The sequence below is a fragment of the Mus pahari genome, chromosome 17 (assembly GCF_900095145.1).
Source record: "Mus pahari chromosome 17, PAHARI_EIJ_v1.1, whole genome shotgun sequence".
In the NCBI taxonomy this organism is placed as follows: Eukaryota; Metazoa; Chordata; class Mammalia; order Rodentia; family Muridae; genus Mus; species Mus pahari.
The window spans coordinates 39,400,020-39,412,403 of NC_034606.1; positions in this window are offsets into that span (position 1 = coordinate 39,400,020).

Here is a 12,384-nt window from a genome sequence, read left to right on the forward strand (position 1 = left end):
GATAAATGGATGGATGGATAAATGGGTGGATGGCTGGATGAATGGATGGATGGATGGATGGATGAATAGATAAATGGATGAATGGATGGATAAATGGATAGGTGAACAGTCAGGAGAAAGAATGAAGGGACTGAGGGAGAGGGAATAGCTGCAAGGGCTGGATGAGTGGGTGGGAAGAGGGAGGCATGGAAGGATGAAGAGAGATGGGGTAACTGGAGGGATGAGGGATGGGTGATGAATGCAAGTAATGTGTTGTGTGAAGGAGATGGTGAGGAGAACCAGCAGTAGAGGAGGCATTCCCACAGGACTTCCCCAGGCTAGCTCTATATAATCCATCAGACTCTCACCCTAAAGAGACCTTTGTGCTCCAGGGCCTCTGAGGTCTTGGAAAGCAAGTTCACCCAAAAGGCAAAAGTGTGCACACAGGTCACCTCTGAGTTTCTGCTCCCAAAAGATCTCCACTCTTCGCAGCTGGAGGGACCTAAGGGATCTGCCACCATCCAGTGAACTGCCAGATCTCTGCACAAGCACGTGTCACCAGGGATGAGCTAGTAGAAATGCCCATAGAACTGTTGCCTATGTCTGTGACCTGCCTTTCCCCTGGAATGTCCTTTCCAGGGGAAGCCTTGGGCCCCTGAGTGCAGGCAGTATGCAAGGGCCATAGGCCTCTGAGTTACAGTACAGCAGAGGAGAAAGCCAACATTCCAATTCTTGTTCCTCCTCAACCATGCACACACACACACACACCACCACCACCACCACCACCACCACCACCACCACCACCACAGGGATACCACAGCTGTCAATATAGACATCAACCCCATTCTGAGTTCCAGAGAAGTCAACTGCCTGGTTCACGCAGCTCTTCCCGGCCATGACCATGAAGATGCCCTGCTCCTCACAAGGAAATGGTGCCCCACCAGGTATGAGACAAGCACATGCCCACATGGATAAAGCCAACACACAGAACCTAGCCATCTAAGCCTATATCAGTGCTGCTGTTGCCATGGAGAAAGCCAAGGGCCTCTGACCCCACAGGTGCCTTTGCACCTGCCTGTCTGTTGACTCAACCAGACTCAGACACTCCCACGAGGCATGGCTGGGCTCTTGGGTTAGGAAATGTGGGTGACTCCTTAATCAAATTCCTTAAGCTCGCTAAGTCCCATGAGACAAGCATGACGCCTGAATGACATGAAGTCCCAGGCTATCAGCTCAGTGCATCCCTGATAAACGGACAGTGAATAAAAAAAACACGGACAGATGACCTACGTTTCCCCAACACAGTCCACCACCCGCTGGGTGAGGCTCTCCAACACAGGCTCTTAGTAGGCATTCAATTGCTATCCTTGGAGCTCAAGGGGAAAATTGACTTTTTTGTGCTGTGAGCAGCCGGGGCCTTCGATCGATAATGGCCTCCACCTCTGGCTTATTAAGTGGCAGCTCAGAACGGCAGCAGAAGTAGAGAGGGCAGGGAGCCTAGAGATGGCATCAGGGCTGGCACAATATAAGCCACCAGGGCTCCCCTACCGGTGGAGCAGAGACTCCAGTGTCCCTGCTCTCCTCTCCTCACCTGGGTCCCTCCACAGGGAGAGGAACTGAGCTCTGCCCATGCTTTGTCTTAGAACAACTGCCATGTGACCAAAGTACACTTCTGGCTCTCCCTGCCCCTCCAGGATGCACTCCTGATCAGACATCGGCACTCTGAGAGTCCCAGCCTGGCCAGTTTCAGAAATCAAATTTAGATGTTGGTTAAGTGCTGTGGGTGAGACAGCAGCCCTGAAACTAGAATTCAGGCGGGCTTGGCCTGCCTCTTCAATCCTGTCCAAACCAGAGGGAGGCCCGACTGCCTGGCCCTATCTTGCTCTACGAGGGCCAATTTTCATAGTGAGGACCTCGGATGGCCCCCAGATGTGCTATCACACTGGGCACACATATCAAGACCTAGGCAGAGCAAGGACCAGACTTGGACCTGCCCTTTAAGACTGGAGAATAGAGCTCTGTCCAAAGGATGCCAAGGGTCCCTTAAGAAGCCGGGCCTGGAAAGATCTCTGGGACACAGAGGCCAAGGGAACACCTCTATCAAGAAAGGCAGCAGGGGTTGTGGCCTGGGAATCAGGACAGCAGGTAGGAGAAAAGCCACAAATTGAACAGGGTCTCTGAGACCGCCTCAGGTTTTCCTGCTCCACCATCATGTCGGGAACCCCGTGCAGGACCAAACCTTGCTAGGCTAAGTGTGGAGGAAGACTCCATCGGAGCAGCACCACTCATAGGTGCCTTTTCCACAGACTACAAGCTCCAAACGTATCAGGGTCTTCCTGCCTCCCTGCCTGGGACAGTGATTGGCCCACCTGTCACCTTCACGAAGAGAATAAGACAGTCAAGATCTCAATTATGGTTCTGGACCCTCTGGGGACTCCTCCCAACCCCCCACTGCCTCACAGAGACCTCTGCCCTGCCAGCAGTGACAGTGGTCTCAGTCAGCAGGAGGTCTCTCCAGCCTCTGGCACCAGTTGAAAACAGCTGTCCCCTCCCCTCCCCCCAACTCCCCACTGGTGCTCAATCCCCCCCCCCTTCCCTGGCCCTCTCCCCTCTGAAGATTTATGCAAATCTCAACTGCAGGATTGTTTCTTAATGTCAAAATGCAGGCGGATGAATGTCAGATGCAGCTGCAGACTTGGTTGGTTGCTACTGGGTTTGATAGGCTAGCTTGTAATTTTCTCCAAGCCAGAGGGATCAGCTCTAAAGCCTGTCCTCAATAAACACTTCCTCCCCGCCTGTCATCCTGTCCCCAGTCTTGGTGACAGCTGCAGGGCCCTTAATCCTTCTTCCACCCACAAGCCAAACCCCCGCGGAGCCAGGAGTCCAGAGAATTCTGGCCAATGAATCAGGACACAATGTTGTCCACAGTGTCACCACCATCATCCTACCACTAACACCAAAACACCACTCAAGTCACCTCCTCTGTCCCTAAGCCCATAGCATCACACCCCTGTCACAGGCCTTGGCTCCCACTGCTTCCCATGCCCACTGTCACCAGATGTCCTGGGTCCTCCTGTCCATGCAACCTTGGCTTACATTGAATTGGGGACCAAGGAGCAGCCCATAGTACTTAACAACAGGATATGTGAGCCATTTAAAAATGGGGAAAAGACTTGGGCAGCAGTTCTACAGAGAAGGTACAAAGAGCATGTGGAAAAGATGGCCACTAATCAATAAGGAAAGGCAAATCAGATCACACCCACACACCCACTGGGACAGTTACTATCCCAGCCAGCAAGTAGCCAGAGAGTCAGCGAGGATGTGGAGAAATGAATGCCCTGCCAGCAGATGTAAAGTGGTCCGGCTCGAGTGGAAAAGGACCTGGTGGCTCTGAGAGAATTTAAACACAGAGCCACCACCATCTCAACAACTTGACATCTGCCTATCTGTTCACCCCAAATAACCGAAATCAGGGTTTCAAACAGATACTTGTCTGCTATGCATACAACACTGCTCAGGATGGCCAATCCATAAGCTGCCACGGTCTGCGGATATGTGTGGAGGAGGATCATGGGTAGGGCCCACTGAATGGAGCTCTGATCAGCCTGGAAGAGGTCACCCACAGGGTGAGCCCTGAGGGCATTATGGTTGGTGAAGGAACAGCCATGGAAACTCAAGTGCTGTGTGATTCCTCTCTCGTGACAAGTCCTCTCTCATCGCAGTTCCTTTCAAGGCGTCCCCAGAACACAAATCTGTAGTGGCAGGAAGTGAACTGGTGAGCTGGGGAGAGAGAGGGGCAGAGTGTGAGGTGGGAAGAACTTTCTGTCTTGGGGTGTGTGTGGTGTGTGTGTGTGTGTGTGTGTGTGTGTGTGTGTGTGTATGTGTGTGTGTTGGTAGCAATGGTGAAACGCCGAACTGTGCGCTCAGAAACATCAGTACAGTGAACAGAGGCTGTGCGTTTGGGCAGGTTTTGCTTAGCTCTGTGTTTCACTTTCTTTCATTGAGACAGGGTCCCTCTCACTAGGTAGCCCCCGTGGACCTTGAACTAATCCTCCTGCCTTGCCCCCGTGGACCTTGAACTAATCCTCCTGCCTTGGCTCTGCCAGTGCTGGCGTTGGTGTGCATCGCTCAGGTCCTGCTTAGGATATGCCTTGCCACACATTTTAAACCCCACTCTGAGGCTGACGATAGCTGTGCTGCCTAATATAAAACCATAAGCTTACTTAAAAGTATAAATTTGGGGGCTGGGGAGATAACTCAGTCGGTAAAAGGACTTGCCACATAAACGTGAGGACAGGAGTTTGGATCTCCAGCACCCGCAGCAGTGCTGGGTAAGTGCGACAGCCTATTTGTAATCCCAGCACTTGGAAAGCAGAGATAGGAGGTCCCTGGAGCAAGCTGGCTCCTAAGGCTGGCAGGATTAGCAACCTCCCATTCGGGGAGAACCCCTACCTCAATATATAGAGAGCAATCCAAGACGACACTGGGCGCCAAACTCTGGCCTCTCTATGCATGTGGAGACATGCTCATTTGCACCCCGACACATACATTTTCTCAAACACATGCAAATACATGCATATGCACACACACAGGCATATAGATATATCAATACAAAAATGGCGATTTTTGCAAATTTTATTTTGGAACTCAACCTCATGGTTCTTGACTATTAATGTATGGATGTCGCACCATATCGCAGTGCTGAATGGTTGGGCACTCCTCACTTTAGAGGATCTGCATGTGGACTTTAGCCTGAAATGCCCTCACATTGACTAAACAAGACATTCAAAGCCAGCAGGCTAGGTAGGAATAGGGCAGACATGGAATAGGGAATGGAAGTAAGAGCTTCTGTTCCAAGGGTCTGTCTCAGTGGCCAGATGTCAACATGGGAAGGGAAAGTCCCATCCCATTCAGCCCCTTTAGAAAGTTCAAGGTACAGGCAGGCAGGTTGGGGTGACTGCAGGGAGTGCCACATAGAGAAAATAAAATGCAGTCTTGTCATGACAGCTTCCAAGCGAATGATGTGGCTTCCAGCCTCATGTCCATGCACAGGAACTTGGGAGCTCTCAGTGAGACTCTGGGTCAAGTCAGGAACAAAAAGAAGGAGCCCAGAATAATATTGCCTAGGGGTGTGTCCACTGAGTGATCACACCCTAGCAGCCATGCCCTAGCAGCCACGGGCCTCCTGGAGATAATGTGTGTTTCTCATGCTTAGCTCCTGGGTATTTGTTTCACATGACCACCAGGCAAGAATCCTGCCCTCCCTGTGCCAGAAGCAGCAGGGTCCAGCCCCCTTTCAGACAGCCACCCTCCTCCTCCCTCCACTCCGCTGCTACCCTGGACTCTGAGAGGTCCCCCTCCTTCCCACCAGGCTTCCTTGACCCCACACCCCTTGCAGCTGGCCAAGGCTTGCTTTCCTCTCCTTTGGCCTCCCTAAAGGAGCTCAGTATCTCCACACCCTGGAGCTGCAACAGAGCCTTGAGGACACAGAAGCTCAGGGCATGGATGTCCAGTTTCACTCATTTTCCTTGGTCAACATTGCAGGCTAGGACTGAGTGTGATGTGACAGATTTAGGGAAGCCAGGCTATGACAGAAGACTGCCTGGAGGAGGAGGAGCTCCTGCTGGTGTTATTGTCTAGTAGCTGCTATATGGTGGTAAATTAGCCTCAGATCCATGAGGCAGTCATGGGTACAGCCATCAGGAGCCTCAGTGAGAGCAGACACACCCCCTTCCCTCTGCTGATCGTGGCTCCCTGGTTCATGCAGGGACAGACCTGGACCTGGACGGCATCCTACCTGGTCACTTGGAGTGTCTAAGTCTACATTTCCTCCTCAGCAGCTTGGGACCAAAAACAAAATGCCACATACTGGACTTTATCCCCATGGCTCTCTCAGAGCCTCTTCTCTACTGAAAGCCAAGATAGTCCAGGGCAGCCTTCTTGCCTATTGGGTGACAGAACCTGCCAGCCATGGGGACATCCAAGTCTACTCCCTGGGACCATCAAAGGTCAGTGAGCCCCCAGCTTCCCACAGAATACAGCTGCTAAGCTGGGGGGGGGGGGGGCCTGGTCCAGTTGGGATCGAGGTCGGGGCAGGGGAGGTTGGGGGCGTGGGGGGGGGGAGATGGGGAGATGAAAAGGTAAAAATAGAACTCCCATCTTCCCCAGCGGCATGATTACGAGAAACTAGAAGAAACCCAACAAGGGGGTAGGCTGTGTCAGGACAAAGGCAGTAGAGACTGAGAAAGTTAACTACGTTTATGATTAAAGATGCCTTCTCAGAAACAAATAAGGCTCCAGGCAACAATGTATGCAAATCTATGCAAATTACTTAGAGACACTGAAGTGAGGCTGCTCCAGGGGAGAGAGGAAGCAGGGAGGGGCTTAGTGTGGGACAGGCCTCTAGCTGCCACTCCAGACCCTGTTAGGAGAAAGCACTTAGTGAAGCCACCACCACAAGACAAGAATCCGATTCCAGGAAGCAGGGTGAGGCAGGCCCCACCCACCTCCGGTCAGGCTCCCCTCAGCCCTGGTGAAACTGACATGGAATCCTCTGGAGTATCCTCCAGCACTATGCAGCCCTCCTCAGAGGGAAGCCTGGGTTTTGGATGCATTTCCAACATCGCCATAAAGGTGTCTTCTCTAAGAAATCCATCACTGCTGCCTACCTGTGTCTCCCAGAACAAGGCGACTGTCCTGCCCGCGCCTCAGATCTCCTCTACCCAGCCTGACTTTTTACCCCAATGGTCTGGACAACTGGGTGACCAGTGGAGACATCCCCACACACCACTCAGTGACACACATCATCTGATGACAGGGTCTCTCCTTCATCTCCAGAACGAGCTGGTGAGAGAACTAATCACATGCTCCCAGCACAGTGGGGAAACTGAGGTTCAGAGGTCAATGATAACTTTCCAAGTCTTGGCGTGTATAAGTCCACACTAAGAACTTAACCGGAACTGGCCATGTGTTTCCCTACAGCTACTCTGTGGCTATCAATTAGGCAATCTGACTTGTTGGGTGTGTGTTGTCTGGGACCTGATTGGGCTCCATCATCTTATATTGAAGTCCCGACTCCAGGACCACAGAATGAAATAATGTTTGCAGTCAGAGTGTTTAAGGGGAGATATGACCAATGACCTTATGAGAAAGGAGATCAGGACATAAACACACACAAATAGACAGACACCCAGGTGAGGATGCAGGGGGATCACTCTGTCTACACAGCCGAGAGCAAGACTTCTGAGGGGCTGACCTGCCCTTGCCCCAATCTCACGCTCTAGCCTGGACTGAGGAGCTCATGTTCTGTAGGTCACAGGCCATGTGTCATGACTCCCACAGTTGACCCGCTTCATAGCACCCTGGCTTCCATTCAAGAAGACAGCCACAGGGAAACCAGGGGTTGGGCCAGGCATGTGGTGAGAGGCACAAAGCCCACACACAAATACTGGTCCATCCCTCCACTGGCTCTTAACTAGAAAATGAGTTACGTTAAAGAGAACACATGGTTTATAATTGGCATCTGGCCAGTGTAGCTTTAAGGTTGCCTGGTCCCCAGTAACTCTTTGAAGGCTGGAACAAGGGTCTAGAGGGACCTGACTGTGACAACAGCAGGTAAGACAACATCACACTGTAATGGACATTGTGCACGCACACACACGCGCACACACACACACACACACACACACACACACACACACCACCTTGGAGACTAAGCACCCATCCATAAGCCCTGACTACTCCCTTTTTAGCAAGAGGCCTCTTCTAACTGCACAGACCTGGTTTCAGGTTCCACCATCTCAGAACTAGGAATGGCCAAGCCCTTGCCACAGAGAATTGCTCTTGTCACATCCAGTGACTGACGCAAACGTCGGCTGGCTGTCCATCGCCCGCCCACTCAGAACAGGCAAGGGAGGACAGGAGGATGAAGGGCTGTGGTCCCCCTATCACCTTGAACTTCTGTGCCACTGACAGCCCCAGCAGCTGTAATTAACATGACGCTGCTGACATCTAAATAATACAACCGTTGTCATAAATAATATGTGCCTGATGAAGATCAAGTTATTTATAAAGGATTAATAGTGGCACATGAGTGTGGGTGCCTGTTGAGCAGCAGGGACACTGTGGCTTCTGATCTGAATTTCTATGGGGCCTGATGAGCCTCCTTAGGAAGACAGACCTTGAAGTTTCCTCTGCTATTTGCAAGCTAATTCCTGGTAATGAGGAAATTACGGTAGAAAATCAGACTGGAGCTGGAGACAGAAGTTGGGCTAAGAGGCATCTGTGTCCCATCCTAGTGAAAACCATGGAGAACTGGTCACTGGTTGGTATGTTGGGAACCACAGCCCAGTGAGACAAATTATTAGTCCTATAGGCCACGCCCTATCATAGGAACACACAAATAGCATGTATCTTAGAGATGGGGAGTCAACAAGTGCTCACTACAGAGGCCTCCCGTCCTGAGAGTAGAAACTGGGTACTGGGGACCCAACCACATGCCAGCTGGCCTCTCTCTTACCTGGCCACCAAGCTCAGTCTGAGCCTAGATCCAGGACTTCTGTTCGCACAAGCCCTTCCTCCACCACTGACAAAGTGGGGCTGTGGCTTGGGTGGGCTACAGAAAAGATACTCACCTGGGCCTACAGTCCTGTCTGAAGTTGAGAAGTCATGTCTGGTGACAGCTTTAAGTCCCAAGGGAGCATGAGTGTCCCTCAGAGAAACACAGAGCCCCTAAGCATGTGTCTCCTCCTATCTGACTCTTAACTTACTCAACCATCAAGGACTCCCTGTGGTTTTTACCCTGGTGACCTGCCCTAACCCTGAGCTTTCCCAAGGTCCCTTCCCCAATACCTCTGGGTGTCTAGCTTAGATCTCCAGCCAGTGGGGACTATGTTTTCCACAGTGGGGCCTGCGCCCAGAAGTCCCTCACCAGCTGCTTCTTCCTGTAACAGTGTCTACTTCCATATTGCCTTGATCTCCTGAGCCAGCGCAACAGAAGTGGAAGATGCTCACAACAGAAATGAGCTCCGTCTGGAGGCAGAAGCCAGAGGTCAAGTTGTTAGAGGATCAGATGCCTGACCCAGGTCCCTTGGCATTTATCTACTGTCCTTCTGTACGCTGCCCAAAGAGGAGATCTGTGGCTCAGAGACAAACCTTGACATTCCCTCACCCTATCCCCAAATGACATGGTTCCCAACAGTGTCACCTGCCAACTGTGGGACCCTTTCTGAGGCAAGGAGGGGCCCACACAAGGAGCTGTCTCTCTAACTTATACCTTCAGGAGGATGCCAGCTTGATCTCCAACCCCCGGCCCCAGGGAGGTCTTGCCCCATTTCTGGAAAGGTAAGGATGCAGCAAGATGCGAATGGCTATCCACCGCAGGCAGCACTCCACGATCAGTCAATTGCCCAGGACAATCCCTGCAGTGTTTCGATTGTGAGCCATCATCTGTAAAGTGGTCAGCATAGCCTCTTCCCTGGGAGAAGGTGAAAAATGGAGGCCAGTGAAGACCCACATGGTGCTTAGCCAACAGGCAAGGGTCAGGAGGGAGCAGAGCCTACCCCTCGGAGCACTTACCAAAATCTCCACCTGCCCCGAGAATAACCACATCCACACTGGGATGTACCGGGAGCACTTATGGGGTGCCAGCTGTATGCTAGAGTCCTCCCACACCTTTGGACTAGTCCTCCATGCAGCAGGGCAGCCCAGGGTTCTGTCCCAGGCACAGGCCTCATTACCCCGCCCCACCCCTTGCTGTTGTCCTCCGCAGTCTCTCTGGTTCGGGTGCCTGCTCAGCTTCGCGCTGCTATTTCAGCTCACAACGTTTATAAAATTGCATCCGGAGCCTGGCACAGCGATGCAGAGCCAGCCTACTCCGAGTCCTCAGACAGCAGCTCCTGAATGCTAATTGAAAAGTGATTAATTACCTCCACAGGCTCCACTCTTGCGACTGCCACCCCTTGCTCTCCCGTTCTCCCCAGTGGAGCTGAAGGCAGCCGGGAAGGTGTGTGCTGTGTGCTCTGTGTTCGAGACAGGCTGTTTTCAGTCCCGTTGCTTTACAAGAGGGTGAGCCCTGGGGCAGGAGCCCAGAGATCACTCAGGTCAAATCTTCCCTAATCTAGGCAAGTCCCTCCCAAGCTCAGGGCCAACGATCCATCCTGGGGAACTTCAGACTTGGATCTCCTGAGTACGAATCTGGATTCCCATGACTGCCAATGCAGATTTGGAGGGTGGTCCCTGTGCAGACTTCTCACATCCATCTTGTCTGCCTGGCTCCTCCCAATGTTTTTCCTATGTCCAACTCCTATGATTCCACTCTAGGGTACCCTCCTGCCAGGACCCCATTCCACTGGTTCTGGGATATCTCTGCAATCCATAATGGGTTACCCTCTTTTTACTGTCTGGTACTTCTGTACCTACAAACCTCACTTGCCGCCCCTGAAAGAGCTATCAGAATTCAGAACAAGCGCTTCATGGCCTGCCCGAGCCCTCAGGATAAAACTCAGATTTTTCTCTGTCCCTGGTTTTGAACTCCTTATATCACCAGGCAAGTGTTCCTGGGAAGACACCTAGACCACCACTGATAGTGAACAAACCAGAGCTTTCGGCGTGGACTGGGGATGACACACAATGGGTGAAGCTCGCTGGATCAAGACAGAGCTGGGGGACCCAGCAGCCAACTCAGCCTTAGCGGGGATCGGCAGATTGATGGGAGAGCATTCCCTGAAGAGGCCCCAAGAAGGATTTAGAAGGATCAGAGACAGAAAAGGGATTGGACAGGATCTGGAGGTTCTGGGTCAGGCCCTAGTTCTTTGATTGGGTGTGCGCTGACTGCCGTGACACGCCTCAGGCTACTGTGGGAACCAGGAAGCAAGAGGTGGCTGTTGTCATGTCCCCACACTGCACCCACACTGGCGTGCCTCCCCGCCTTGCCGTGCTGTCGTTTGAGGAAGGCCCTCCACGGGCCCCTCATCACCAGCCTCTGAAACCTTGCCAGAAACACAACCTTTGAGGCAGTTTCCCCTCATTTAAATTCTTTCTTGACATTTGTATGACAGAGAACAGGAACAAAACAGCCAGGAGGGAGCAAAGGCAGAACCATGCAGGCTCCTGGGGTGGGGAGACTGTTGAGGAAAAGAGCAGAACCTCACCAGACCCACTGCTGTGGGAGGGAGCACACACAGATGTGGGGTGGGGTGTATCGTGGTAGCAACCATTCCCACAACTCTAACCCTGGCCTTGTCTAGCCTTCCCAGTGACCCCATTTTATGAAGTGGGGAGCTGAGGCTTTGAGGGGTGAGGTGATTGGGCACACAGCTGGCAGCTTTTCAGCCTTTGGGGCACATGTACCTAATAGATCTGCCCACAGAACATGAAAGGGGGACTAGGACTCCCAGGCCCCCAGACAAGGTGTTACTTCCAGTTTGGGCATACCCAAGGTTACAGAGCAAGGTTACAGAGTGGCACCCCCACGGGTGGTTGGAACCACCCTTCCACAAGTATGAGAATACGGTGATGCTTTGGGCTGAAGCAGAGTCCAGGAAGCCCTCAATCACCATGGCCCATGTGCAGCCACACCCTACTACAACCCAGACAAAGGACTTACGCTGCTCACAGAAGCCCAGTTCTGTAGACACAGCTTCACATCCACAGCCAAACTCAAACTGAAAAGATGTGGAAGGGAAATTGCCTCTGTCCTAACCCTCTTAAGGGTGGATCTGCAGTTTGACCCCTGTTCTTTCCCATCTGGGATCAAGGGAAGGAGGGAAATGAGGAGGGAGGGAAGGCCTTTCTGGGTGTCTACAGTCTACTCATTCATGCCCAGGATTGGCTATTGACAGACAAACCCTCCTCCCAGTTATGGTGGTGATCCATTGGGCTTTCAAGTATTATGTGCAGACCCCTAAGGGACACCGAGGTAGGTGGTCACTTGGCTGGTCAGGGTAAGGCAGGCACTGCTAAGGTCAAGTTATGAGAAGTGGATTATGCAAGTAATGCAACAACCACAGGGCCCTTGCACAGAGAACTGCCAGGGCCTACTTTCCCAAACACTTAGGCAGAAGTGATCTAAAGGACCTCAGCCTCCTGAGAGACCCTAGACTGTGACCAATTCCACAGAACATGCTACAGGGGCCAGAAGCATTCTCATGGGGCCCAGCTCCTATGGAGGGTAGAAGCTGGGAATTTCTTCTAGCTATGCTGGGGAATCAAAGTGACGCTGCAGCCAGAAGACCTGAGAGATGGGACACAAGTGGGGAATGACCTAGAGTGTGAGTAGTGTGAAGATGTGTGGGACCTTTGGGGGGTAGTTCCACAGAGAGCACACCAGGCCAGGTGACTTGGGAGCAAGAGCCAGGGCACAAAGCAAGCCGGAAGGGACAGCTTAGTGGGACCAGGGGAGCCAGG